We start from the raw sequence: 27,759 nt of genomic DNA, 5'->3' as shown, positions 1-27,759 counted from the left end.
TACATTTATTTATACCTGAAAAAGCTACATGGGCCCTCATTCAAGCACTAAACACTGCACCCCTGACAGCCATCTACCGAGTTAATTACCCCACAATATCACAATATGTAATTATCATACTTGTCTACTTTTGAAAAAGCATTTCAGGGAGATTGTGAAAGCACCACCTATAAGCGCGGTGGTAAAGTGGACGTGTACTGCTACATCTGAGAGGCGAATCATAAAATTGACTTTCATCCAAATTTAAATGAGCCCCAAAGTAGCTAGCTAGCTAGCAGGGCTTGCTCATGTATTGTGTTTTACAAGGTGTTCCAGGTGTACACAGCTCAGCACATGCCGCTGTGTACTGGGCTACAGTGGGAGACTGCTAGTGGCTGCTAAGAAGCTGCCACAGCAGTCTCCTATGCCTATGTGGGGGCGGTCAAGCTGATCGCACCTCCCAGAGGTTATGCGCTGGGCTGAGGGGGCTTACTGTGCCCCCTTCACTTCGTGGCACTGCAAAGCTTTTTCTTTAACCTTAGGGGGCGTGGTTATGCCTCCCATGATTAGGCCATGTCACCTTTTACCCAGGCCCGGCGCGGCTCTTGGTGGGCCTGCATAATGGCGGTAAGGTGCAAACAGGGAGAATGCTGGACTCTTCAGGGAGTCAGGGAGATTGCTACTATTTCAGGGAGGTATGCTAGTATGCAAGTGTATACATAGTTTAAAATAAAGATCATGGTAGGCATCTGTCTGTTTGTTCGGGCTAATCTCGAGAACCATGGGTATATGCTCTATATATATCCAAAGAGAGAAGGCAGTACGTACAGCAAAATTTTATTCAAGTATTCATTTTTCAACATAATGCTGTTCAAGGTGCCTATGTTTTATTTAGAGATGAGCAGTTTGGTTTTTATAAAATTCAAACACACCCAGGCTTAGGGAATATGAGTGAATCCTGGCTCTGGTCTTCCCGTCAAGTTTGGATCCCAGAAATGAGGGAAAATATCATGTTCCGAGAATCAGATCTTGTGTGTTTTGGATTGCATATACAAGTCCTTCACTTGTGATTGGGCGCCATTTCATACAGGAAAGCGGAGGGAGAGGATGTGTCTGCAAGAAAAAAAACCACCATTAGCACGCCAACAGGATGCCATTAGGAGTTAAATAGAACAAAGAGTTTTACACACACGGCAAACAAACAGGCTAATGTACTGTGTGTGTGTGGTGCTGCAAAACATAAGATAACCGAGGTTCGGATAGATCAGGGGGCACATAAACCCCTAGGCAGGGATGCGTGTTGTTAATAAAGTTAGGTAGGGGAGCGTCAGTTTTTTATGGTCAGGTTGACATTAGGAAAGGATTGGTGGAGTGTTGTGTCAAGGGGTGTGGTTAATAGGAGTGTGGGTAGGTCTGTAAGGTTATACTGCCTCTTCTGAATCTGATCTCCTAGCTGTACAGACACAGGTTGTAAAACTCTGGTCTTTGTTGTTGGTATTCTCCCCCTTTTTTCTTCTCATACATGTCTTTCCTACCTTCATCTTTTATCTCTTCTTCTTATTCTGAACTATTCTTTCCTTCTCTGCTGTTTCCTTATCCTGTCCATTCCTTCCCTCTACATTATACCTTGCCCCACCGTTTTTGCCCCTGCCAGGCTGACTGATGCTGCCGATCTGGGTTTCATATCCTCCTGTTGCCCATGTCGCCCCTTCGCTCCCTTTGTTGCGGCACCAGGACCGCACCGGTCCACCCGATACTTCAGGGAGGCAGGAGCGGCTGGTGCTGTGGCTGCCGTGCAACCCTGCACGCATCGCGGCCTTCACCCAGCACCGGTTACTGTCCCCTGGCAGAGTCCCATACTGGGGATCTGCATGGCCGGGGGACAAAGCGCAGACATGCGCGAGTGAGCCGGGTGCCTGTAATGGCGCCAGCTCGCTCCATAACTGCGGGGGGTGGAGCCAGTGGCCATCTTCTCGGGCCAGGGGGAGGGGCCAGCTAACATCTTCCCGGTCCCAAGGGGGGAGTCAGCTGCAGCAAGGTCTGCCTGCTGCTGTGGGGTTCCCCATGGCAGCCCTGTACCCCTCACAGCGCAACTAGGTATGCTTGCTGCCATGGGTTTTCCAATGGCAGCCACTGTACCCCTCACTGGTAATTGTTATTTAGTTCCAGCTGGTCTCATTGGTGCTGCCACCCTGGATACTGGGTCTATTGCCGGACTGCTGGTGACAGTGGGGGTGCTTTTACATCCCTATGGTCTCCGCAGTCTGGGGGTGTGGGGTAGTCTTTAGCGTCCTCAGCTATGCCTGTGGCATACGTCACACGGGCTCAGCAGTTAAAAAATGTGTGCGGCCTCTCTCTCCAGTAATTAGTAGTACAAGCAGATTCAATAATAATAGGCTGAATGATACGCACAGTGGTAAGGGCGCTATTAAGTTGGTCCTTTCTGGTATTAATTAGGTATATGGTTACGACTGTGGCAAGTTATGTATCGGTAAGCCAACAGTATAATGTGTAAAAAATAATTGTAGAGAGGCAGTTGTATTCATTTATGGTTGCAGTCTATAAGCAGTCCTCCAGCGCTCATGTCAGCCGCAGCTCCTGGGCTGGGCTGTGGGAATATGTAATGTACAGTGCTGGGAGGTTTCCTCACTGCTCTGTGTCAGTAGACGGCGGTCTTATGCTTGATTGTTGTTTTTATTATTGTGAGGGCTCTGTTGACATTCAAAAATTATAAGTCAGTAAGCACAATGAAGTTATATTGATTTAATATTAAAACAAGCAATTAATTATCTCAATCTGAATAAGACCGTATTGTCCATCAAAATCATTTATTACAGTAAAACATTCATGTTTAGTCATGCCCATAGGTAAGAAAATAAGTGTGGCAGAAAAATGTGGATAAGGAAAATATGTATCATGGAGTATTCACCAGTTAATCTATCACAAATGTGTTCTTTCGCAATATTACTTAAATCACGCTAATATAAACTTTATATTTCATAAATGTACTAAATTACGTTACATGGGTATCCCTAAGTTTAATAGAGTTTGGGAGTGTCTTGGAACTAAATGACCATGCGCCGCTCTCCCTCCCACCATGTGCTCAAGTTGGAGTCAGCTTGTGAATGGTATCACAGGCTCAGAGTCTGAAATCAAGTATTAGGAACCTATCACCTCCTTTTCTGTTATTCTTCACTTGTTTACTCGCTTTCTCTGTTATATATTTTTTGGACCACTTTTTTGGTCATAAGCGTGCATGCATAGGTACACCACGTGTCGGTGCGTCTTTTTTCTTTTGTAAATATGATTTCCCCTTATACTTTCTGTAGCTGAATTGTATTAATCCCCATACAGTAATTTATGCTCTTTACCTGTAGCCCGTGCTCGTGCATGCATAGGACCACTACGCGACTGGGATAATTTTCCTTTGTCCGTATAAATTTCCTTCATACTTTCAGTAGTTGTATTGCATTTATTCCTTTATGGTTTTCTGGCCCTTTCCCTATAGCCGGCGCTCGCGGTTTGGTTTTTCTTACCCATGAGAGGGTGTCTTTCCATACCGGCTTAATTTGAGAGCTTTGTCTTATACATTGTAAGGTCATACATAAGGTACGTTTATGCGATAACTGCTGGGATGATTTCAATTATCCCCTCAGTGGTCCAGTTCATCCTCAGACGTAGGATCTGGCCTTTGGGAATATTTGTTTTATATTTTACATTTTGGTGTTGACAATTTTTATATTCCAAATATTGTTCATAGGAGTTAGGCGAGCTACACATTTTTGCATTGTATTCTCATCCCTATTCTAATTGTGACCTAATCATATATATTTATATTACATACAGGTACAGGTTTGACCCGAGTCCACCCCCACATGCAACGCTCTTCAAAATACACCATATCTTATACACATCCCTTTTATTTTACAAATATATGTCCATAGAATTTAGGTGAGCTACACAACTTACATTGCATTCTCATCCCCATTCCAAATAAGACCTAATCATATATATATATATATATATATATACAGATATGTAAAGACGGCACTCATGAGACTGGACAGCTACAAATAATGACCATGACACTAGTCGTAATGTAAATCGACGTTTCAGGGACAACTCCCTTTTATCAAGACTTAAAAATACACAAACAGACAGAGCATATATACCTGTAGAAGACACCAACGTGACTGTGAACTCACCACAGCACCCTGTCGGAGATCTGATGACGTCACTGGTGCGACCCCGCACCCACGTTACAGACGCATCCAAGGGGCGTGGCCAAACTACGTGAACCATCACCATGGTGAACATAAACACAAAATGCTGCGAAAGACCTAAAAGGAAAAACGGGGTGTTAAAGCCTATGATAAATAACATGATCACAGCCGAGTGCAACCCTCGGTGTATCTGAAAAGCGAAAACTCATCAATGTAAAAAACTGGTAGTCTGAATATAAACTACATAACAGTGATGAGGCTATATGAAAGATAACATCATTAAACTGTAATCGAAAAAACGGAACAAATGTAAGAAAAATAATTAAAGTACACAGTCTAGGAGCATAGACATTAAGCTAATAGATAACCTAGGTGCACTACATGAAAAAGCACAACTTGCACCGTATGGTAAAGGTCTAAGTAGATCCGGAAATAACAATACAGACAAACTACAAAAAACACGTAAATGAAATGGCCTCATTCAATCCGAATGGTTGAATAGTTTGAAGAATATGTATCCATTTAGTCTCTCTCTGAAGGAGTATACGTCCACGATCACCTCCTCTAACATTAGGGGGAATCCAATCGATCATCTTGTAGCGAATCGTGGACAAATTGTGCTGGTGTTCCCGAAAGTGACGGGCCACTGGTAGTTCTGTACCTTTACCATCCAAAGCTGCACGTATACTGGACCTGTGGAGCGCCATCCGCTCCTTCATTTGTCTGGTGGTCTTGCCCACGTATAGTAGACCACATGGGCATCTGATAAAATACACCACATACCTGCTAGAGCAGGTAAGTGGGTATTTGATATCATATTTTTTACCCGACCTAGGGTGATGAAAATAACTGCCAGTTTCCAGATAGCTGCAAGTTATGCAACCTGTGCAGCGGTAATTTCCAGGTTTCTTGGTTAAAAAATGTATTGGTCTCGCTATTGTATGGAGAGATATGTCATTCTGGACCACAACATCTTTGATGTTCCTACCCCGACGATATGATGGTAAAATATTAGTGTTACACAAGGCTGGTAAAGACCTGTCATTAGATATGATAGGCCATATAGATTTAGCTTTTTTCATCAAAATGTGGCTAACAGAGGAAAACTCTTGAGTCCACACTATTTTGTTAGATTGATGTACTTTCTCAGTTGATGCTAATGCTTCAGATCTAGTCATCGCTAATACTTTATTTTTGGCCTTATGCAACGTCTTATAATGATATCCCCGCTTGAGGAATTTGAGAATCATCTCATCTATTTGTCGGAGGGCATCACTTGACTCACTGCAAATACACCAAATGCGTAGTAGTTGCGAATAAGGGAGACCGTTCTTAAGGGCCGGAGGATGGTAACTGCCACATTGAAGAATAGTATTTCTATCCGTAGGTTTGTAAAAAATGGTGGTACAAATCTGTAGCGAATCAGTGACAGACACCAAAACGTCCAAGAGATGTACTGAATCAAAACTGCTGGTATAAGTAAATTTGATGGGTGAATCAGTAACATTAATGGCATCCATCATATTAACAAAGTCACTTTGTGTCCCTGTCCAACAGAGAAAGATGTCATCTATATACCTGCAGTACCCTGTGATGTATCTAGAGATATTGGTATCCATCAAAAATAGTTGTCTTTCAATTTCAAACATGAAAATGTTTGCGTAACTGGGAGCTACACAAGATCCCATGGCACAACCTGATCGTTGTAGAAAAAAATTGCCATCAAATAGAAAATAGTTGCGCGACAGAGTTAATTCCAGGAGTCGTATAAAGAATTCTATATTCGGGCCCGTATAATCACTGTTATCTGTAATAAATCTCTTAACCGCTGCAATTCCCAAATGATGCGGTATACTAGTATACAAACTGGTCACATCAATGGTACATAATAATTGTCGAGATGGTAAAGGTGTCATTTCATTTAACTTGTGTAAAAAAGTAGTAGTGTCCTTTAAGAAAGTAGACTGTGTTTGTACTAAAGGCTGTAGGAAGAAATCCAAGTATTGTGAGATCACATAGAATAACGAGTCTCGTGCCGCAATAATGGGTCTACCGGGTGGTCTTATAGCGTTTTTATGCAATTTAGGAATTGTATAAAGGACCGGTATCTTAGGCCATTCTTGTGTCAGGGCAACTCTAGTTTTGTGGGTGATAATGGATCCCTGAACAGCCGATTCAAGAATTTTATCTAATTCTGTTTTAAAAGTTGCTGTAGGATCCTGAGAAAGTTTCTCATAAACACTGGAATCGGCCAGTTGTTGATAAATCTCATGCTTGTAATGTTAATATTAAAGCTTTTTCAGAGTTTATGGACACGACCATTAATGAACACAGTACGTCTCATTCTGCAGTTCACTCTAATTTATCCCGTAAGGAGAGAGTAGCCCTTAAAAATCTGGGTCAATATAAAGACATAGTCATCCGCCCGGCGGATAAGGGTGGTGGGATCGTGATCCAAGACATGACACATTACAAGCATGAGATTTATCAACAACTGGCCGATTCCAGTGTTTATGAGAAACTTTCTCAGGATCCTACAGCAACTTTTAAAACAGAATTAGATAAAATTCTTGAATCGGCTGTTCAGGGATCCATTATCACCCACAAAACCAGAGTTGCCCTGACACAAGAATGGCCTAAGATACCGGTCCTTTATACAATTCCTAAATTGCATAAAAACGCTATAAGACCACCCGGTAGACCCATTATTGCGGCACGAGACTCGTTATTCTATGTGATCTCACAATACTTGGATTTCTTCCTACAGCCTTTAGTACAAACACAGTCTACTTTCTTAAAGGACACTACTACTTTTTTACACAAGTTAAATGAAATGACACCTTTACCATCTCGACAATTATTATGTACCATTGATGTGACCAGTTTGTATACTAGTATACCGCATCATTTGGGAATTGCAGCGGTTAAGAGATTTATTACAGATAACAGTGATTATACGGGCCCGAATATAGAATTCTTTATACGACTCCTGGAATTAACTCTGTCGCGCAACTATTTTCTATTTGATGGCAATTTTTTTCTACAACGATCAGGTTGTGCCATGGGATCTTGTGTAGCTCCCAGTTACGCAAACATTTTCATGTTTGAAATTGAAAGACAACTATTTTTGATGGATACCAATATCTCTAGATACATCACAGGGTACTGCAGGTATATAGATGACATCTTTCTCTGTTGGACAGGGACACAAAGTGACTTTGTTAATATGATGGATGCCATTAATGTTACTGATTCACCCATCAAATTTACTTATACCAGCAGTTTTGATTCAGTACATCTCTTGGACGTTTTGGTGTCTGTCACTGATTCGCTACAGATTTGTACCACCATTTTTTACAAACCTACGGATAGAAATACTATTCTTCAATGTGGCAGTTACCATCCTCCGGCCCTTAAGAACGGTCTCCCTTATTCGCAACTACTACGCATTTGGCGTATTTGCAGTGAGTCAAGTGATGCCCTCCGACAAATAGATGAGATGATTCTCAAATTCCTCAAGCGGGGATATCATTATAAGACGTTGCATAAGGCCAAATATAAAGTATTAGCGATGACTAGATCTGAAGCATTAGCATCAACTGAGAAAGTACATCAATCTAACAAAATAGTGTGGACTCAAGAGTTTTCCTCTGTTAGCCACATTTTGATGAAAAAAGCTAAATCTATATGGCCTATCATATCTAATGACAGGTCTTTACCAGCCTTGTGTAACACTAATATTTTACCATCATATCGTCGGGGTAGGAACATCAAAGATGTTGTGGTCCAGAATGACATATCTCTCCATACAATAGCGAGACCAATACATTTTTTAACCAAGAAACCTGGAAATTACCGCTGCACAGGTTGCATAACTTGCAGCTATCTGGAAACTGGCAGTTATTTTCATCACCCTAGGTCGGGTAAAAAATATGATATCAAATACCCACTTACCTGCTCTAGCAGATATGTGGTGTATTTTATCAGATGCCCATGTGGTCTACTATACGTGGGCAAGACCACCAGACAAATGAAGGAGCGGATGGCGCTCCACAGGTCCAGTATACGTGCAGCTTTGGATGGTAAAGGTACAGAACTACCAGTGGCCCGTCACTTTCGGGAACACCAGCACAATTTGTCCACGATTCGCTACAAGATGATCGATTGGATTCCCCCTAATGTTAGAGGAGGTGATCGTGGACGTATACTCCTTCAGAGAGAGACTAAATGGATACATATTCTTCAAACTATTCAACCATTCGGATTGAATGAGGCCATTTCATTTACGTGTTTTTTGTAGTTTGTCTGTATTGTTATTTCCGGATCTACTTAGACCTTTACCATACGGTGCAAGTTGTGCTTTTTCATGTAGTGCACCTAGGTTATCTATTAGCTTAATGTCTATGCTCCTAGACTGTGTACTTTAATTATTTTTCTTACATTTGTTCCGTTTTTTCGATTACAGTTTAATGATGTTATCTTTCATATAGCCTCATCACTGTTATGTAGTTTATATTCAGACTACCAGTTTTTTACATTGATGAGTTTTCGCTTTTCAGATACACCGAGGGTTGCACTCGGCTGTGATCATGTTATTTATCATAGGCTTTAACACCCCGTTTTTCCTTTTAGGTCTTTCGCAGCATTTTGTGTTTATGTTCACCATGGTGATGGTTCACGTAGTTTGGCCACGCCCCTTGGATGCGTCTGTAACGTGGGTGCGGGGTCGCACCAGTGACGTCATCAGATCTCCGACAGGGTGCTGTGGTGAGTTCACAGTCACGTTGGTGTCTTCTACAGGTATATATGCTCTGTCTGTTTGTGTATTTTTAAGTCTTGATAAAAGGGAGTTGTCCCTGAAACGTCGATTTACATTACGACTAGTGTCATGGTCATTATTTGTAGCTGTCCAGTCTCATGAGTGCCGTCTTTACATATCTGTATGTGGAATTCTTTGGAAAGGCACCGGAGTAGTTGCAGTTTATTTAGGAGTGCCGGTATTTTGGATCTATATATATATATATATATATATATATATATATATTCATATAAAATCTTACATAAGGAAACATGTTTCACCCGAGTCCACCACCCCCACATACAACGCTCTTCAAAGCACACCATATCTTATACACAGCCCTCTGTAATACCGGGACACGACCCTGGCTTGGGTTTCCCCAGGCCGTGGGTTGTGGTCTCCTAATGGCTTGGAGAATCTCGGTCAGTGTTTATGCGGGTTTGCCAATATCGTGGAATACTACATTCTTGGATTCAAGAGCCATCGCTGCGCTTCTTGTGTCAGTGTGGGTGCCTTGAGGCTCCTGCTGTCACAACAGTTGGGGGCTCTGTTTACAACAAGGATTGGCATTGTTTGCTCCCCCAGCATCCGCCATGTCGGTGCGCTGGGTCCACTCATTCAGCAGTTAGGTTTGATTTGCTCCCTGTGTCTCGTTTGCTCTTTACACTTCTGTGCCTGCACATACGGTTCATTGCCTGAATGCAAGGGACCCTGGAGTTCGATACTGCCCCTGATTTTCTTTTGTTTGAGACATCAATGCGGCCGGATCCCCTCCTACCGCCACCCCAGGGATCGATTTTGTCACTTCTGTTGTCAGGAATGGAGTTGTCAGTGCAGATGATACCCCGTACAATTCTCAAGCCATCATGGAGAGTTTTTCACATGTCGGTCCATGGCTCCTCAGTCCTTTGACTGCCTATCAGGCTTTGTGGCAGAAGTGAGAGACTTCTTGCAGTCTCAGCTTGGCAGGGGATACAGGCTCTATGATGAAGGAAGTCCTACGCCTATATTCATGTGGAATAATTATGTGTAATGTATGTTTGTGGACTTGAGTGCTCCAGCCAACTTGCCACCTTTCCGGTGGCGGTCTCGAGGGATTTGGCTAATACTAAATAGTAAAACTGAATGGAGACAAATAAACAACAAGAATATGAGAATGACATCTCTAACAAAAATAAAAAGATCCAGCAGGTTTTTGGGGAATATTTGGATATGGGAGACTCAACCTGTACATGGTAATTAACTCTACACTAAACACAATCGCTCAAAAGATAGTTCTTGGATTTTGTGAAACTCACTTTATCCATCCTTTTCATGGCATGGTTTTGTAGACTGCCACATTTTTCTTCATGAATATAAACAAATGCAAATGCAAACTCAGATTTGTTTAATTCTAGGTTTCTAACTATGCCAAAATTGATATGGAGTTTTTTAAGAATTACATATGTTTATTACCTCCAAACCTTCATTAACCTTGATTAGCTTACTTAACTTAACTACAAATAAAGACACAGACACCATAGCTTGGCTAAAAGGTCACAGATTTTATTTATAATTGAATCAATCAACCTAAACAGGGTGGCAAAGAGACGCTGTAGACTCAGTTCTAGCTTTTAACTTACTCCGAAATACTCAGGGGATGACTAACACGTTCCCCCTTCTAGACGCACTTAAGCTGCGAGGGTCCCACTTCCCTCCTGGGCCAATCCGAGGCGCTTAGTGCAAAAACGCCCAGGTCCCCCCATGTGGAGCAGGACAAATTCGCCATGTACATCGAGGGCAAGTGCCCCCACAGTTATCTTGCGCCCCATAAAGCCACTGAGCTGCAGCGTACTCCCGCCAAAGCCAGGCCCTAAAAGAGACTGGCCCGCCACCCAAACGAACTACCCAAGAAAAGAAAACCTGCACAAACAGACTCATACCCAGACCATTCAAATGCACACCATCATGACGAAAGAAACGTCCCAGATCACCCTCCAAAAAGCCATGACTCACGACCAAGCCACCTATAGACACATCATGCTTAGCCACTGCAACGTTCACCTTCCTCCGCGTTCTATCCAAAACACCAAATTTTCTCACTCCTCTGCACGTCAAATGGGGCGTCATCTCTGACCATACAATCTGAACGGATGGCCAACGCTTTAGAATTGTATCCAAAATCTCATGCAAACTCACAATTAGTCCCACAACTGTCAGCTGACCGACATCATTCCATTTCCCACCAACATGTAGAACCAACCAGTCGGGCATTCCCCATTTTTTCACAGAAACAATCAGTGCCAACACAGCTGCCACACGCAAACCTCTCACCCCAATCCAACGCACCGTCTGACCACCAAGTGACAAACCACCTCTGCGACCCGAGACATGTCTTTGAGCCCAAAAAATATATGAGTGGCCTACTAGCCACACCTGCCCGTCATCCTGTAAAAGAAGAAACCCTGGCCATGAGAAACCACACCAAACCTGACTCAAAATAACACAACTTAAGAACAACACATAGCAACTAACTAGCAGGGATGCAGAAAAGGGGGAAAACAGGAACCCAAGTGAAGAAGAAAAAGCTAAAAAACCTACCCGTGAACCAAATTGGGCTAGATCATGGCTCCCGGGAGGAAAAATTAAAAAATCCCTTCACACCCCCAATTGTTGAATGCTAGCCGTTCAACGATTGGCAGGTAAGCAACGTTTTTGGGTTGTCGCAAGGTGCGCACCTACAACTTATCGCAGCAAACATACTTCTTATAACTCCCTGACTTCCAACGCCCCACTTTTTGAATTGCCGAAGGAGATGCCCCTGCAAGCGCTGCGCAAGTGGCTGCCCCTATTCGGAATGAATGGGTGACGTAAGCTGAATGGTCTAAACCCAACTCTGCTAAACCTCGCTTAAAAACTGCAGCGAACTAAAACTTCGTGAGAGGCTTGGAATCCGTATGCAGCAACCACTGAAACACCCCAATTGGGCGTACAATCATATACTGAGATGCTAAATGAACTGGGCAAATATTCCGATCTTGCTGCTGTGCAAGCGTAACCCATTTCCCCCTAAATGTCTGGTCCGTTTTAGAGAAGCGAAGTTTGCAAAGCACCGCTGAATCTCTAAACACAATGTCCTTGAACAACAGCCCAGAGGACACAGATGCTTTATTGACCGCCACTAATTCGCTGACCCTGAAAGCTCCAAAAAATGCAGCAGAAAAAGCCAAACAAAAAAGAGAAGCCTCAAACATGTCAGAAGCTAACTTCTCCATGATCCTAAGCAATGCTGCCAAAAGCTGGGTGTCAAGTGGCTGACGGGAATCGGCGCAAGCAGGAGCCTCCCTCGCCCAATCCTTCAGGGCCTTAACCAGAAGAAAAGATTTGGTTGGGTCGTGTAAACCTTTTTTAGGTCGCAAAAGAAGGAGACTCCCGCCAGCACCGACCCCACGTAGGCCCTGGACCTCCCTTGCTGATACCTCTCCCAAACAAAGGAGGAAAGCAACTCCTTTGGAGACTTACCCTCCGAATCTGGGCGCGCGCAGTGACTGCTCCATTCCCTCCATGCAGCTGAGTACTTGCGGAGAGTTGATGGAGCGAGTGATTGCATCGCCAACACCTCTAAGCCGGCCTGATGATCTGCCACACAACGGGGGGCATATCAAACCAACAGCAGAAGCAGACGGTGCAAGCGCCCGAAAATGCTCAAATTGAAAACGAGACAATGCATCTGCAATCTCGTTAACAACACCTGGCACATGATGAGCTCTAAATTCAATATTGGCCTCTAAACAGCGCAAAATTAAATGACGAAGCAATCGCAAAACTAACGGAGAGGACGATCGCTGGTTGTTGATGGCATGAACCACCCCCAGATTGTCGCACCAAAATATCACATGCCGGTTACTGAGTCATGCTGACCAGAGTTCCACAGCAACAACAATCGGGAAAAGTGCCAAGAGCAACAAATTACTCGTCAGGCCTTCCTCGCACCAAACTAAAGGCCAAACCAAAACCAGATGATCCAGCCGCATCAGTAAAAATCTGCAATGACTCATTTGCCACCGGAGGAGCCGGCCAAATTCGTTCACCATTGAATTGAACCAGAAACCTGGCCCAAGATCATCTTTTATCTCCACCGACAAATGAACATGATGATGCGGCCGTCTCGACCCAGCAGTGGCCCTCTCCAATTTCCTACAGAAAACTCTGCCCATGGGAATTATACGACAAGCAAAATGAAAGGAACCTAGTAGTGACTGTACTCCGCGCAATCTAACCGTGTCTACTGCTAAGCAACCCGCAATTTGCTCAAGCAATCTGCCCACTTTGTCCCTTGGCAACCTACAACAACCCGCAGCCGTGTCTATCTCAATTCCCAAATATGATAGACAAGAAACGGGACCTTCCGTCTTATCGTGCGCAATGGGAACCCCTAAAACACGAAAAAGAGCCTGCGTGGAAAAGAGGAGGTCTGAACAGACGTCGCTCTCTCCTGGACCTATAAAGAGAAAGTCATCCAAATAGTGCGCCACGCCCGCCTGTCCAGTGTCGGCATGAACACACCAGTGCAAAAAAGAGCTGAATTTCTCAAAATAGGCACTGGAAACCGCACAACCCATAGGCAAACATTTTTCAACAAAGTAACCGGAATCCAGCTTGAATCTGCATAGCGTCTGGGTGTAACGGCAATAAACGGAAAGCTGACTCGATATCTAATTTTGCAAGTAGGGCGCCGTGCCCAAAACTGTGCACTAAACCCAACACCTCGTCGAAGCCTTGATATTCCACTCTACAAAAACTATCTGGTATGGCGTCGTTTACATAACAACCAGTCAGATATGGCAGGTGCTGAATCAAGCGATACTTACCAGGTGCCTACTTGGGCACTACACCCACCGGAGAGATACAAAGGTCCCACAATGGAGGACCAGGGAAAGGACCCTCCATCCTCCCCAGCAGATCCTCCACCCCCAACTTAGCCTGCAAAACTTCTGGGTAGTCCCTGGCCGAGCGCAAGTTCCGGGGGGCCCTGACCCATAAAGGCCCCATTATTGGCAGAGGAAAACCAACAAAAAAACCTTCTAACAAAAACAAACAGAGTCCTCCTTGTGAGGATAGAACTCCAACCAGTGAGCCAGCGCAGCTAGACAAATAGGCGAATTAGCCTTAAGCAGCTCCTTTTGATTCTTCACTACGATCCTGGGTGGCACCAGAAGACCCTCAATGGCAATCCTTGGCCGGATGCTCTCCTCCACAGAGATGACAGGAGTGTCGAAAATGACAGGACGACCCCCGTGTACACCGGGAGTCGTTGAAAGCAAAACATTTGCCCCTCATAACTCCCATCACCCCCAGTTTACTGGTAGGATATCCCTTGTGAGGGGGCATCACTTCCAAGGGGGGCCGACGCTGCTGCAACACCTCTAACCACACCTCCACATCTTTTGCTCCAAAAGGAATAATCATGCTACCGTCATGTTTCCTTCTAAATTGCACGTCATACTCCCACCATGCCAAGGCCTGCAAATGGACAAACATGTCTAGGACTAAAAAAATATATTTCACTATGTTAACATGTTCATCCGCCCGCGTCTCCAAATAGTACGCCACTAATATGAGCATGCCCTTCAACCAACTGGTGAAACTACAGAAAGCCAATACCCGCCTTCTTGGCTTGACTAAAAGCCTTTTTCATATCATCGGTGAGTGAAAAGAAGTCATCAAATTTACCTTTGCAAATTCTCCCCCTCACACTTTTGCACAAGCCGCGAAGAACAGTGGTGTTTGCACAGTGCACTGAATCAGCACCTGCCGCTACTGTTACTTGCTCAGCAATTGCGCCTTGTGTATTCGCACTACCTGACTTCTTGGCTAAACGTCTAGCAACCATTCTGGCAATTTTACGCGGGCGCGCAGGGAAACCAGAAGAATGAGAAGAAGAGGAAGAGTCAGAAAATGACGAACAAGACAAATCATGCTCACCAGCACCAGAAGGACCCGGAACCGCTTCCTCGACTTGACCACTCGTAACGGCTGAAGGTTCGACTGCCGGTGTCATCTCCACGTGCACGGGATCAGTAGATGCACAAATTAACTGGTCACTTGAAGGAGCATCATTCACCATTCCGTTACCTGCAACTGGAGTAAACTGATGAGCTACAGAGCCGGAAGGCACTACCACCGGAGCGGGGGGGTTGGCCATGAGGGGGGCAGGAAGAAGTGGTGGAGGCGCGGTTAACAGACGAGCCGGCGGAACCAGCCCAAGGCTGGATCCCAAGGGCACACTGGTGGGGGTTTGACTATACATGACAAGCAGTGTGGGAGGGAGCAGAGGCATGGAGGCTATTGATGAATTCTGTTGTGAGGTTGGCAAATAAGGGTAATAAAGTTGCAGATGATACCCTGGGTAAGGGTAGGATCCAAAAGTGGGCGCAGCATAGGTAGGATAAAAAGGGGGAGAAGATACAACTGAGGTGGAGGGATAAACAGGGGGTGCCACCCCAGAGCTCCATGAAGCCTGACCCCAGGAAGGGCCGGCCATTGAAAAGGGGGTGCATTGTAAATGGAAGGAGGGGCATTGGCAGAGGGGAACCAAGGGGACTGATAGGTGTTAGGATGAAGAGCACCCATGGCCCCTGCAACAGTCTATCCTGACATCCAAGTTGCAGGGGAATTCTGTGTGACTGCAGGGATGTGGGACTGCCTGCTTGCTACAATGGAACTCCCTAAAATGGCCGCCGGGGTTAAGATGGCCGCCGGGCCCGTCTTGCGGACCAAGCCAACGGGACCACCTGTTCCCCGGGGACTGTAACCTACTGGACCCACGTGACCCATGGCGCTAACCGCCGTCGGGTCTGATGCAAAGTACCGAGCAAGAGCCACGAGCACCTGTGCTCCCGCTGGCGCAGTGGAGGTGACAGCTGCAGCATGTGTCTCCAGGGGAGGCGAGGAGCGTGCGTCAGACGCTCCCGCCGGACCGCGTGAATGAGATTCCAGGTAGGGGAAGCTGAGCAGCTGCTGAGTGCAGCTGCCAAGGGCGTAACCCCCGCAGGAACCACGGGACCCGCAAGGGGAGCCGAGGAGGCGGCAGCAGTGTCTCCGGGGGGTCGCAGCCACCGGGGCCGACAAACTGCTGGCAGAAGGTACTGGGGGGTAAGGAGGAAAGGGGTAGAGGACAGGAGGGGAAAGGACGTGGCGCGGCCGCGCTGGGGGAGAGCTGAGGGGCCTAGCATAATTGGCTAGCTGACGGGGGGAGGAGCAGAGCACCGGGGACGAGGCATGCTGCAATTGAAGGGGGATGTTAAAGTGATGCAAACAAAGCTGTGCTTAACCTAACAGGGGACAGATACTTAGCCTGATCCTTGTTACGAGAATCCTGCAAAGAGGCTGATCCCAAGGACTACATTCCCCTATATAGACTGATCTAACCACTCCCCCAAACAATATGACTGGCCCCTGGAAGCAGCTGACCGCATTCACACTGAAAGCAACTTACCCAGCAACAAGGCTGCCATTTAAACACCATCAGTCAGTAAAAAAAACAGTAATCTTAACTCTCCTCAATCCTATTCATATTTTGTCAACCATTCCACTATTTTGGAAAATAATCTGATTTGCAAATGAATACCTGTCATTGCTGATTTACACTAGGGATGAGCGGGTTCGGATTTCTGAAATCTGAAACCCCCCCGAGCCCGCCCGATCCAAGTCATATCTGAGTCAGGCTCGACTTTATCCGCCTGACTCGGAACTGAATCGAGGCAAAACATCATCATCCCGCCTTCCGGATCTCGCGGGTTTTGGATTCTATAAAAGGTCCCCGCATCAGCGCCATTTCTCACTCCGGCAGTGGACAGTGAAGAGGGAGGGTGGGAGCTAGGGCTGGCTGGGCTGTGTTGTGCTGCTGTTGTCCATAGAGGCTGGCTGGGCTGTGTTGTGCTGCTGTCATAGGGGCTGGCTGGATTGTGTTGTGCAGTCAGTTGTCCATAGGGGCTGTGTCCACTCCAAAGTCTATAGGGGCTGGCTGGACTGTGTTGTGCAGTGTCCCATAAAGGCTGTAGTCCTAGAGGGGTGCTGTAGTGTTGTCCAGGGGGTGATCTGTGCATCAGGGGTGCTCCCAAAAGTGCACTCCAAAAACATTTTTTTTATTTTTTCTGTGTTTGTGAATTGTGTGCACAGTAGCCACACGTGCATCAACAAAGTAGCGCCAAGCGTGCGCCTGTGTCATAAATCAAGGGCCGGGTGACTTGTCCATTAAAGGGTGCTGTAACCCCCAAAGTGCACTCCAAACAAAACAAAAAATTATTTTCTGTGTTTTGTGAATTGTGTGCACTGTGGCTGCACATGCATCAACAAAGGAGCACCGCCAAGCGTGCGCCTGTGTCCCATAAGTAAAGGGCCAGCTGACTTGTCCATTAAAGGGTGCTGTAACCCCCAAAGTGCACTCCAAACAAAATAAAAAATTATTTTCTGTGTTTGTGAATTATGTGCGCAGTAGCTGCACGTGCATCAACAAAGTAGCGCCAAGCGTGCGCCTGTGTCATAAGTAAAGGGCCGGCTGACTCATTTGTTAAAGGGTGGTCTAACTACCAAAGTGCACTCCAAACAAAATAAAAAATAATTTACTGTGTTTGTGAATTGTGTGCACTGTGGCTGCACGTGCATCAACAAAGGAGCAGCGCCAAGCGTGTGCCTGTGTCATAAATCAAGGGCCGGCTGGCTTGTCCATTAAAGGGTGCTGTAACCCCCAAAGTGCACTCCAAAAAAAATGTAAAAATATATTTTTTTATTTGTGAATTGTGTGCGCAGTAGCCACACGTGCATCAACAAAGTAACGCCAAGTGTGCGCCTGTGTCATAAGTAAAGGGCAGGCTGGCTTGACCGGTAAAGGGTGCTGCAACCCCCAAAGTGCACTACAAAAAAAATTAAAAAATATATTTTTTTGTGTTTGTGAATTGTGTGCACAGTAGCCGCACGTGAATCAACAAAGTAGCGTCAAGCGTGCGCCTGTGTCATAAGTAAAGGGCTGGCTGGCTTGTCCGTTAAAGGGTGCTGTAACCCCCAAAGTGCACTCGAAAAAAAAATTAAAAATATATTTTTTTGTGTTTGTGAATTGTGTGCACAGTAGTCGCACATGAATAAACAAAGTAGCGTCAAGCGTGCGCCTGTGTCATAAGTAAAGGGCTGGCTGGCCCGACCGTTAAAGGGTGCTGTAACCCCCAAAGTGCACTACAAACAAAATAAAAAATTATTTTCTGTGTTTGTGAATTGTGTGCGCAGTTGCCGCACGTGCATCAACAAAGTAGCGCCAAGCGTGCGCCTGTGTTATAAGTAAAGGGCTGGCTGGCCCAACTGTTAAAGGGTGCTGTAACCCCCAAAATGCACTCCAAACAAAATAAAAAATTATTTTCTGTGTTTGTGAATTGTGTGCGCAGTAGCCGCACATGCATCAACAAAGTAGCGCCAAGCGTGCGCCTGTGTCATAAGTAAAGGGCCGGCTGGCTCGTCTGTTAAAGGGTGGTGAAACCACCAAAGTGCACTCCAAACAAAATAAAAAATAATTTTCCATGTTTGTTAATTGTGTGCACTGTGGCTGCACGTACATCAACAAAGGATCAGCGACAACCGTGCGCCTGTGTCCCATAAGTAAAGGGCCAGCTGGCTCATCTGTTAAAGGGTGGTGTAACCCCCAAAGTGCACTCAAAACAAAATAAAACATTTTCTTCTGTGTTTGTGAATTGTCTGCACTGTACGTGCATCCTCAAAGCAGCAGTGCCAAGCATGCGTCTGTCTGTTAAAGGGTGGTGTAACCCCCAAAGTGCTCTCCAACAAAAAAAAACATTTTCTTCTGTGTTTGTGAATTGTCTGCACTGTACGTGCATCCTCAAAGCAGTAGCACCAAGCGTGCATCTGTCTGTTAAAGGATGGTGTAACCCTCAAAGTGCGTGCCACAAAAAATAAGAATTTTTTTTTTTTCTGTCTTTGTGAATTGTGTGCACTGTAGCTGCACGTGCATCAACAAAGGAGCAGCGCCAAGTGCGCACCTGTGTCCCATAAGTAAAGAGCCGGCTGGCTCATTTCTTAGAAGGTGGTGTAACCCACAAAGTGCACTAGTCTCCAACAAAAATAAAAAATAATTTTCTGTGTTTGTGTGCGCCTTAGCCGCATGTATATATCAATATAACATAAATGGAGGACAAAACTTTCTCCGATAAAAATAAAATAGGAAAGATCAAGAACTACTTCCTCCTAGTGCTGAAGCTGCTGCCAGAAATCATGACATAGACGATAACATGCCATCAACGTCGTCTGCCAAGGCCGATGCCCAATGTCATAGTAGAGGGCACATACAGTCCCAAATGACAAAGTTCAGGAAAATGACCTTAAAAAAATATTTAAATCATCTGAGGAGAAATGTAAACTTGCCAATATGCCATTTCCGCCATGGAGTGGCAAGGAACGGCTAAGGTCTTTCCCTATGTTCATGACTAGTGTTTCAGCTTCACATGACAATGGAAGCCCTCATCCCGCTAAAAAAATCAAATGAGTTAAGCTGGCAAAAGCACAGCGAAGAACTGTTCATTCTAAGAAAATATCACAAATCCCCAAGGGGAGTCCAAGTGTGGTGGCGGTTGCGATGCCTGACCTTCCCAGCACTGGACGGGAAGAGGTGGCTCTTTTCACCATTTGCATGCCCTCTGCAAGTGCTGAAAGGAGCACCCACAGTCCACTTGCTGATATGCAAATTGAAGATGTCACTGTTGAAGTACAACAGGATGAGGATACTGGTGTAGCTGGCGCTGAGGAGGAAGTTGGCGAGGAGGATTCTGATGGTGATGTGGTTTGTTTAAATCAGGCTCCAGGGGAGACAGTTGTTGTCCGTGGGATGAAAAAGCCCATCACGGTCATGCCTGGGCAGAATACCAAACATTCCACCTCTTTGGTCTGGCAATATTTCTATTCAAATCCGGACAACTGTCTTGCCATATGTACCATATGTAAAGGTGAAATAAGTAGGGGTAGGGACGTTGACCACCTAGGAACATCCTCCCTTTTACGTCACCTGCAGTGCGTTCATAAAAAGTTTCTGTCAAGTTCAGAAACTTTGGCTAAGACCGTAAGCAGTCCATGGACACCTAAATCCCTTCATCCTGTTGTATCCAAGTGCCTGCAAACCACACTGTCAACTCCCTTCTCGTCAATTTCCTCCTTAGTCAGGATCGGAAGTAGTCCTGCAGGCCATGTCACTGGCATGACTGACTCTCCTATCTGGGATTCCTCCGAAGGATCCTGCATTGCTACGCCTATTGCTGCCACTGCTGCTGTTGCTGCTGGGAGTCGTTCATCATCCCAGAGAGGAAGTAGGAACACCACTACTTTTACTAAGCAATTGACCGTCCAACAGTCCTTAGCGAGGACGATGAAGTACAACAGCAGTCATCCTGAAGCAAAACATATAACTGAGGCCTTGACTGCTATGTTGGTGTTAGACGTGCATCCGGTATCTGCCATTAGTGCAGTGGGATTTAGACAATTGATGGAGGTAGTGTGTCCCCGGTTCCAAATCTCATCTAGATTCCACTTCACTAGGCAGGCGATACCGAGACTGTACAGAAACGTCAGAAAAAGTGTCCTCAGTGTCCTGAAAAATGCAGTTGTACCCAATGTCCACTTAACCATGGACATGTGGACAAGTGGAACAGGGCAGACTAAGGATTATATGACTGTGACAGCCCACTGGGTAGATGTATCACCTTATGCAGCAACAACAGCAGCGTCACCAGTAGCAGCATCTCAGAAACGCCAGCTCGTTCCAAGGCAGTCTATACTGTGTATCACCGGTTTCAGTAAGAGGCACATCGCCGACGACCTCTTAGAGAAACTAAGGGAAATCATCGCCAAGTGGCTTACCCCACTTAGACTCTCCTGGGGATTTGTGATATCTGACAATGCCACCAATATTGTGCGGGCATTACATCTGGGCAAATTCCAGCATGTCCCATGTTTTGCTCACACAATAAATTTGGTGGTGCAGAATTTTCTGAAAAGCGACAGGGGCGTACAGGAGACGCTTTGGGTGGCCCGAAAAATTTCTGCCCACTTTCGCCATTCAGCGACTGCGTGCCAAAGACTGGATCACCAGCAAACACTCTTGAACCTGCCCCGCAATCACCTGAAGCAAGACATTGTGACGCGGTGGAACTCCACCCTCTATATGCTTCAGAGGATGGAGGAGCAGCAAAAGGCCATTTAAGCCTATACATCCACCTATGACATAGGCAAAGGAGGGGGTATGCACCTGACTCAAGCACAGTGGAGAATGAAATCCGTGTTGTGCAAAGCTCTCCAGCCCTTCGAACTTGCCACACGTGAAGTCAGTTCAGACACTGCCAGCTTGAGTCAGGTCATTCGGCTTTTGCAGAAGCAGCTGGAGAAAGTGAAGGAGGAGCTAAGACGGAGTGATTCCGCTTGGCATGTGGGACTTGCGGATGAAGCCCTTCGTTCGCTTTGCCAGGATTCCAGGGTGGTCAATCTGTTGAAATCAGACCACTACATTTTGGCCACCGTGCTCGATCCAAGGTTTAAAGCCTATGTGGTGTCTCCCTTTCTGGCCAACACAAGCATGCAGAGGTGCAAAGACCTGCTGGTGAAAACACTGTCAGCTGAAGTGGAACGTGACACGTCAACAGCTCCTTCTTCATTTTCTCCCGCAACTGGGGCTGCCAGGAAAAAACGTAAGTATCCTAAGCCACCCGCTGGCAGTGATGCAGGGCAGGCAGGACCAAGTTTGGACATCTGGTCCAGACTGAAGGACCTGGCAACAATTTCTGACATGTCTACTGACAGAATGGTGGAGGATTACATCGGTGGCAGCATCCAAGTAGGCATGTCAGACAGTCCATACCTGTACTGGCAGGAAAAAGAGGCAATTTGGAGGCCCCTGTACAAACTGGCTCTATTTTACCTGAGTTGCCCCCCCTCCAGTGTGTACTCCGAAAGAGTTTTTAGTGCAGCCGGGAACCTTGTCAGTGACAGGCGTAGGAGGTTGCTTCCACAAAATGTGGAGAAGATGATGTTCATAAAAATTAATTATCAACTCTTCCAGGGAGACCACCCTCCAGAACGTACAGAGGGACCTGTGGTGGTGGATTCCAGCGGGGACGAATTAATACTCTGTGAGGATGAGGATGTACACAACACTGAAGAGGGTGAGGAATCGGTGGATGAGGAGGATGAGGATGACATCTTGCCTCCGTAGAGCCAGTTTGTGCAGGGACAGATTAATTGCCAGCTATTTTGTGGGGGCCCAAACGAACCAATAATTTCAGCCACAGTCGTGTGGCAGACCCTGGCGCTGAAATGATTGATTTGTTAAAGTGTGCATGTCCTGTTTATACAACATAAGGGTGCGTGGGAGGGCCCAAGGACAATTCCATCTTGCACCTCTTTTTTTTCTTTGCAATATGTACTGTTTGGGGCCTAGTTTTTCAAACTGCCATCCTGTCTGCCACTGCAGTGTCACTCCTAGATGGGCCACGTGTTTGTGCCGCCCACTCGTGTCGCTTAGCATCATCCAGCTACCTTGGTGCAACCTTTTGGACATAAAAACACTATTGTGAGGTGTGAGGTGTTCAGGAAATGAGTGGAAATTAAGGTTATTGAGGTTAATAAAAGCATAGGAGCAGAAACACCCACAAATTCTGTGATTTTAGCTGTTTATATGCTTTTTTTTTTCAAAAATACAGATCCAAAACACAAAACCCAGAACCCAAAACATGGAAGGGTGGTTTTGGCAAAACCAATCCAGATCCAAAACACGAAGAAAGATCCAAAACCAAAACACAAAACACGAAAAGTGGCCTGTGCTCACCCCTAATTTACACTAGTATTTTTTTATATAGTCCAGTCTGTTGCATGCATATGATTATTTCAGCCAGGGTTCTATTCTTCCTTTTAGCAACAACATTTTGATGTGGTGGATATGTAATTTTTTATACTCTGTCCTGTGTTAACTTAAGAAGGCTGCAGCGAGCTAGCTGGCTAAGCTAAGTAACAGAGCAGTGGCGCAAACACATGGCAGTTTAAAAAAATATACAGTAGCACAACTATGAAGCATAATGGCACTGCAGTGGCAGACAGGATGGCAGGTTAGTAAACTATATGACCCTATGTATTGTTTTTATTAATCAAGAACTAATAGACTAGTAGAAAACTAGTAGAAACTAGTAGAAAAATCAAAAATATAATACACTGTGAGCAGAATGTACTAAGCATGAAAATGTGGGCAAAACTCTGAAAATGCAATTTTCTGAGTCTTGGCCACATTTTTCATGTGTACCAAGCTCCGGAAAACGGTACATTTCAGAGCTTGGATGGCATTGCCCAATAGAAGCCTATGGGCTTATTTCCGGGTTTCTTCTAAGAGAGATCCAATGGGATCCCTCCCAGTGTCCCCCGCAATGGCGCACACCGTTCTATCGCAAAGGACAGCTCTTATCTGTGATTTTAATTGCATTTTTAAGTACATACTAGTGTAAGTAATGCCGGTATGTACCCGATGAGTGGCAGGAAGTACCTCATCACCGATGCGTTGCTTAGTACATCCTGCTGTGTATATTGCCAAATCACAGGCCTATGGCCAGTAGAAATTGATAATTGTAGAAAGGGATAATTAGTATATATTATGTATATGCATGTTTCAGAATTTTGTTTTTATTTATAAACACATTACACAATGTGAATAATGACAAGTCTTGAGAGGTTCTTCTATATAAATTCACTCTCCATACACTCTCCCCTCCCCAAGATAGGCTCATATAAAGCAGACACATAATTTAATTCCTCTGTTTTTGTGTTCATATGTCATTTTATATCATTTGATCAAAGGTATGAAGTGCACACAAGCCCAAGTGTCTATAGGGCATGAGGGCCCACCAGGGGAATGACATGTTAGGGGCCAATAAAAGTGTCTTCAGAATCACACCTCTGAAAAAGGACTTCCAACCTCCAGGGGCAAGGCAAGCAACTGAACGGGGCATAGTCGGCGGACAGAATAAAGTTTATTTTTATCTTTTGGTACTTCTTGATACTGCCAGACTTCAGTATATTGAAAGAAAATGCAGCCTGTGCTCCCTATGCACAGACAAAGTGCAGCACAAGTCTTATTGGGTAGGGAAAACAAATTGTGCAGAGAATGAATGAAGCGCAAAATGTCTGACTTGTTTCGGTATTGTGAAACATATGTCTATGGAAAAAGCATGAGTGATGTAATTGTATTATGCGTAGGTATGTGTAATATGAGTATGTATAAGGTCTCCTAACAGCACAATGATGGAGGAAACTAAAAGTATATAAAATGAGAGCAATTTACATAAATAAAAGAACTAAGACACAGATTGGTAATGTTCAAGCTCTATGTGTAACATGCTGTCTGGATCAGAGAAAAAGGTCTGGCTATTTTAAGCAGTTCTTTGTCTTACCCTACATTTGGCCCTTTGTAGTTCACTGGTGGTCTGTTGTTGGCTTGAATGAAAATGTGGTCTGTGTGACTAGCCACTATCCTGTGTGACTTTCCACTATCCTGGAAAGGTGATGTCATGGTTTCAGTATGGAATCAGCGGTGAGGCAAAACTCCATAAACCGATACCCTAGTGACAAGCACCATCCATGTAAAAGTGCCATGAGTCCAGCCTGTTCACATGGATGATTTTATTGCCACCTATTGCCTTTCTAAAGGTTTAACGGAAGAACAGAAGCACCCAGATTATGTGACACATGTTACGTGGATTATGAGATTAGTGAATTCTGCAGTGTGCTCAGAGACTATCAGTGACTGGGAGCCTGGTATGTCAAGTGATCTGGTTCAAAATGCTGCAAGAGAGGTGTCAGGAAGAGGACCAGATACTGTGCCTCTTCTAACCATTGTGTGACTGTTGCTAAATTGGGCATATGCCAGTTTTCCTAGTGGAATATGCATATTAACCATTATTACATACATAAAGTATTATACTTACAACTCCTTTGGCTAGTTTATAACTTATGATTAGATGTCTAATGATACTCACAAACAATGCAAATCTGGCCAATTTGTGTGATAATGCATCATTTCTTCTTTACTGTCATCGTATAATGTTTTAAAGATGAACAGATGTGTTGGATAATATCATATCAAAATGCATAAATTGCATACATGGCAGTCATGTATCGCAGTCAAATTATATTGACTGCTTTGCTATAATAATAGTTGCAGTGCATTATATTCCAAAATTCCTTTTGTAATACCTTTACCCATTTCTTATTTAAAATGACGGGTTATTCTAGGAGAATATACTAATTTTGTGTTCGTGTATTAAAGGCGTTATCCACCTTCAGTTGAATTTAATATACTAAATTGCATTTGTCTTTCTGCATGTGCAAGGTAATATAATTATCACACAGATGCATTGTTTCCATGTTACAGGAGAGTGTTGCAAATAATAATGTGGGTGGCTATTCATGTGATGCAGCATCTGGAGCAATGAATGAAATCTAGGTTTGATTGGAGTTTTTGATATATTGTAAGGACTAGTAGTGAAATGTTGGTTCTCTGTTTTAAATGTGAAGGCTATAAATGTAATTGCAGTCTAGTTGGGACAATGTGTGTGCTACTAATTTAGGGCCTGATTCAGCAAAGGGCACAGGGAAGCTTTTTACACATTCCAGATGTTCGGGAATCTGCGTATGTGCAGTATGGGTGTGCGATATCACTTGCAGTCTGGCAGCAGACTGTCAGTGATTGACAGTCTGCTTCCGTTTCGGGGCGGGGACGTGATGGCGACGGCCTCCATTTCCCAAAACAGGGAGAGTGATGAGGCCAGGATCTCCGATCTAGAGATTTCCTGGCCTCATTTTATCATCTGAAGTAGCCGGCTTGCGTGACCCCATTAGTCACTTAGCCGGCCGATGGTCACGTAGTTGATCCACTGTTGCATTCTAGAATGCAACTCTGATCAGTAATGCTGCATTACAAAATTAGAAATATTGCAGCTGCTACTATGTTAGCAGCTGTGATAGCTTGTATGTTCTCTGCTGAATCAGGCCCTTAATGTTAGGATTTGTTGGGCAGAAGGAAACCAAGAGCATTCCCAGCTATCTAGAAGGTAACCTGTACCTCTACCATACAGGGTCCCAATTTTCCAGGATCCAACCAAACAGCAACAGATTGTTAAAGCAGCAGGAGTACGTAGGAAAGAGCAGCATATTCTGCCAACTGTCCTGATTCAGCCTGATTAGTACTGATTTTGGGAATATTTGGCATAGCTAAGATTTTGCCCTTAAGAATGTTCCACTTTTCCTGCTCTCCTGTTTCACATCTACCAGCAGCTCTTACACTGCTGCAGTGTCCAGAAGAGGAGGCATCAAATAACAGCACTGCACTACATATGCTCAGAGTCAAATCCAAGGGTGCGGGTGAGCAGTGGGATTACCCCCACCCCCCCACCCCATAACACCTCTCATCTGCCCACTATAGATGGCCGCTGTAAAGCAGCATAACTGAGCACCAGCATAACTGAGCACCAGCAGTCTTCTCTCTCTCCCAGCATGATGTACTATACTGGTGCGGTATTACTTCTATACATCAGTCAGCGGTAGTGGGCAGGTGAGAAGTGTTCCGGGAGTAGGGGGTGTACTAATTGCTACCCTGGATCCACCCCTGCTTATGCTGCTATGGTTGACATGATTGGTGGGAATTACCAGCATTCTGTACAGTTTCTTCCCGCATGGAGAAGCAGAGGTGGGAACTGCTGAGAAAACCAGATTCCTCCTCTAACTGACACAGTAGCAGGTAGGAAACTGTTGACTGAACTCTTTGTGGCACATGTGACAAGAGGGGAGATGTATCAAGCATTGGAGAGAGTTAAAGTGGAGAATTTGCCCAAAGCAACTAATCAACCAGTATTTGTTATTTCAAAGACTGTTCTAGAAAAATGACAGTTTGAAGCTGATTGGTTGCTTTGGACAACTTATCCACTTTATCTCTCTCCAAGGCTTGATACATCTTCCTCAAGGGGAGGTGGGGAAAATATACAGTAGGTTATGAGAGGAGAGTGTCACATATGCCTGCCCCACTAACTCCATGTCACATATTCTCACCCCTTGTCACATGTTTTCTCCACATTGTCACATATAAATATCTCCCAATTGTCCCGATTTAAGCTGGACAGACCCAATTTGTGGCCAGTTGGGAAATGTGCTACTACTGTATGTTATAGTTCTTTAATGTTGCACATACAGCAGATATGCACAGTTTTAGAGGGGTGTTTTAGAGGAAGGGAAGAGGGCTGCAATTTATCCTCTGCTTTTGAAGGGGTGTAACATCTAACCCTAACCTTAAAAATTTTGAAAAACCATAAAAGAACACGTGTCGACCATTTGAACCTGTCAACCTTTAAACCTTGTTGACCTTTTGCACTGTCAAACTTTTCTACCTGTTGACCTATTACATGTCGACCATATGGTATTGATATATTGATTGTTGACTTATTTATTGTTGATCTTCTATACGGATAGTGCTGGACATATCCCAGGGTGACTTGGATTACCCCCGTGTGATGTGACCATGCCTCACATAGCAGACCCACACCCTCTAATCATGAACTCACAGTCTTTTCATCCCAATTCTTAGTTTAACGTTTTTGGGAGAGAAACATATTTGTGAGTGTGGGGCAGGGAATCTCACATATACACACTAATTTTTTAAAACACCCCTGGGTCACACAAATGACATATTAAGCCTTT

At 44.8% G+C, this 27,759-nt stretch overlaps 1 long non-coding RNA gene across 1 annotated transcript in view; it reads right to left on the bottom strand.

Annotated features, from left to right (window-relative positions):
* Positions 1–842: 842 nt before the first annotated feature.
* The window catches only part of LOC148516896 (uncharacterized), a 40,489-nt gene continuing 13,572 nt past the window's right edge, over positions 843–27,759 (bottom strand). The window contains exons 2-3 of the long non-coding RNA XR_015879353.1: positions 14,965–15,120; positions 843–1,092 (exon numbers count right to left, since the gene is read on the bottom strand). This is a non-coding gene — a long non-coding RNA (uncharacterized LOC148516896). The remainder of the gene's footprint in view (positions 1,093–14,964; positions 15,121–27,759) is intronic.

Source organism: Taudactylus pleione, unplaced genomic scaffold (genome assembly GCF_031769625.1).
Source record: "Taudactylus pleione unplaced genomic scaffold, aTauple2 ptg000232l, whole genome shotgun sequence".
NCBI classification, from domain to species: Eukaryota; Metazoa; Chordata; class Amphibia; order Anura; family Myobatrachidae; genus Taudactylus; species Taudactylus pleione.
This window is presented reverse-complemented; position numbering and strand designations above follow the sequence as displayed.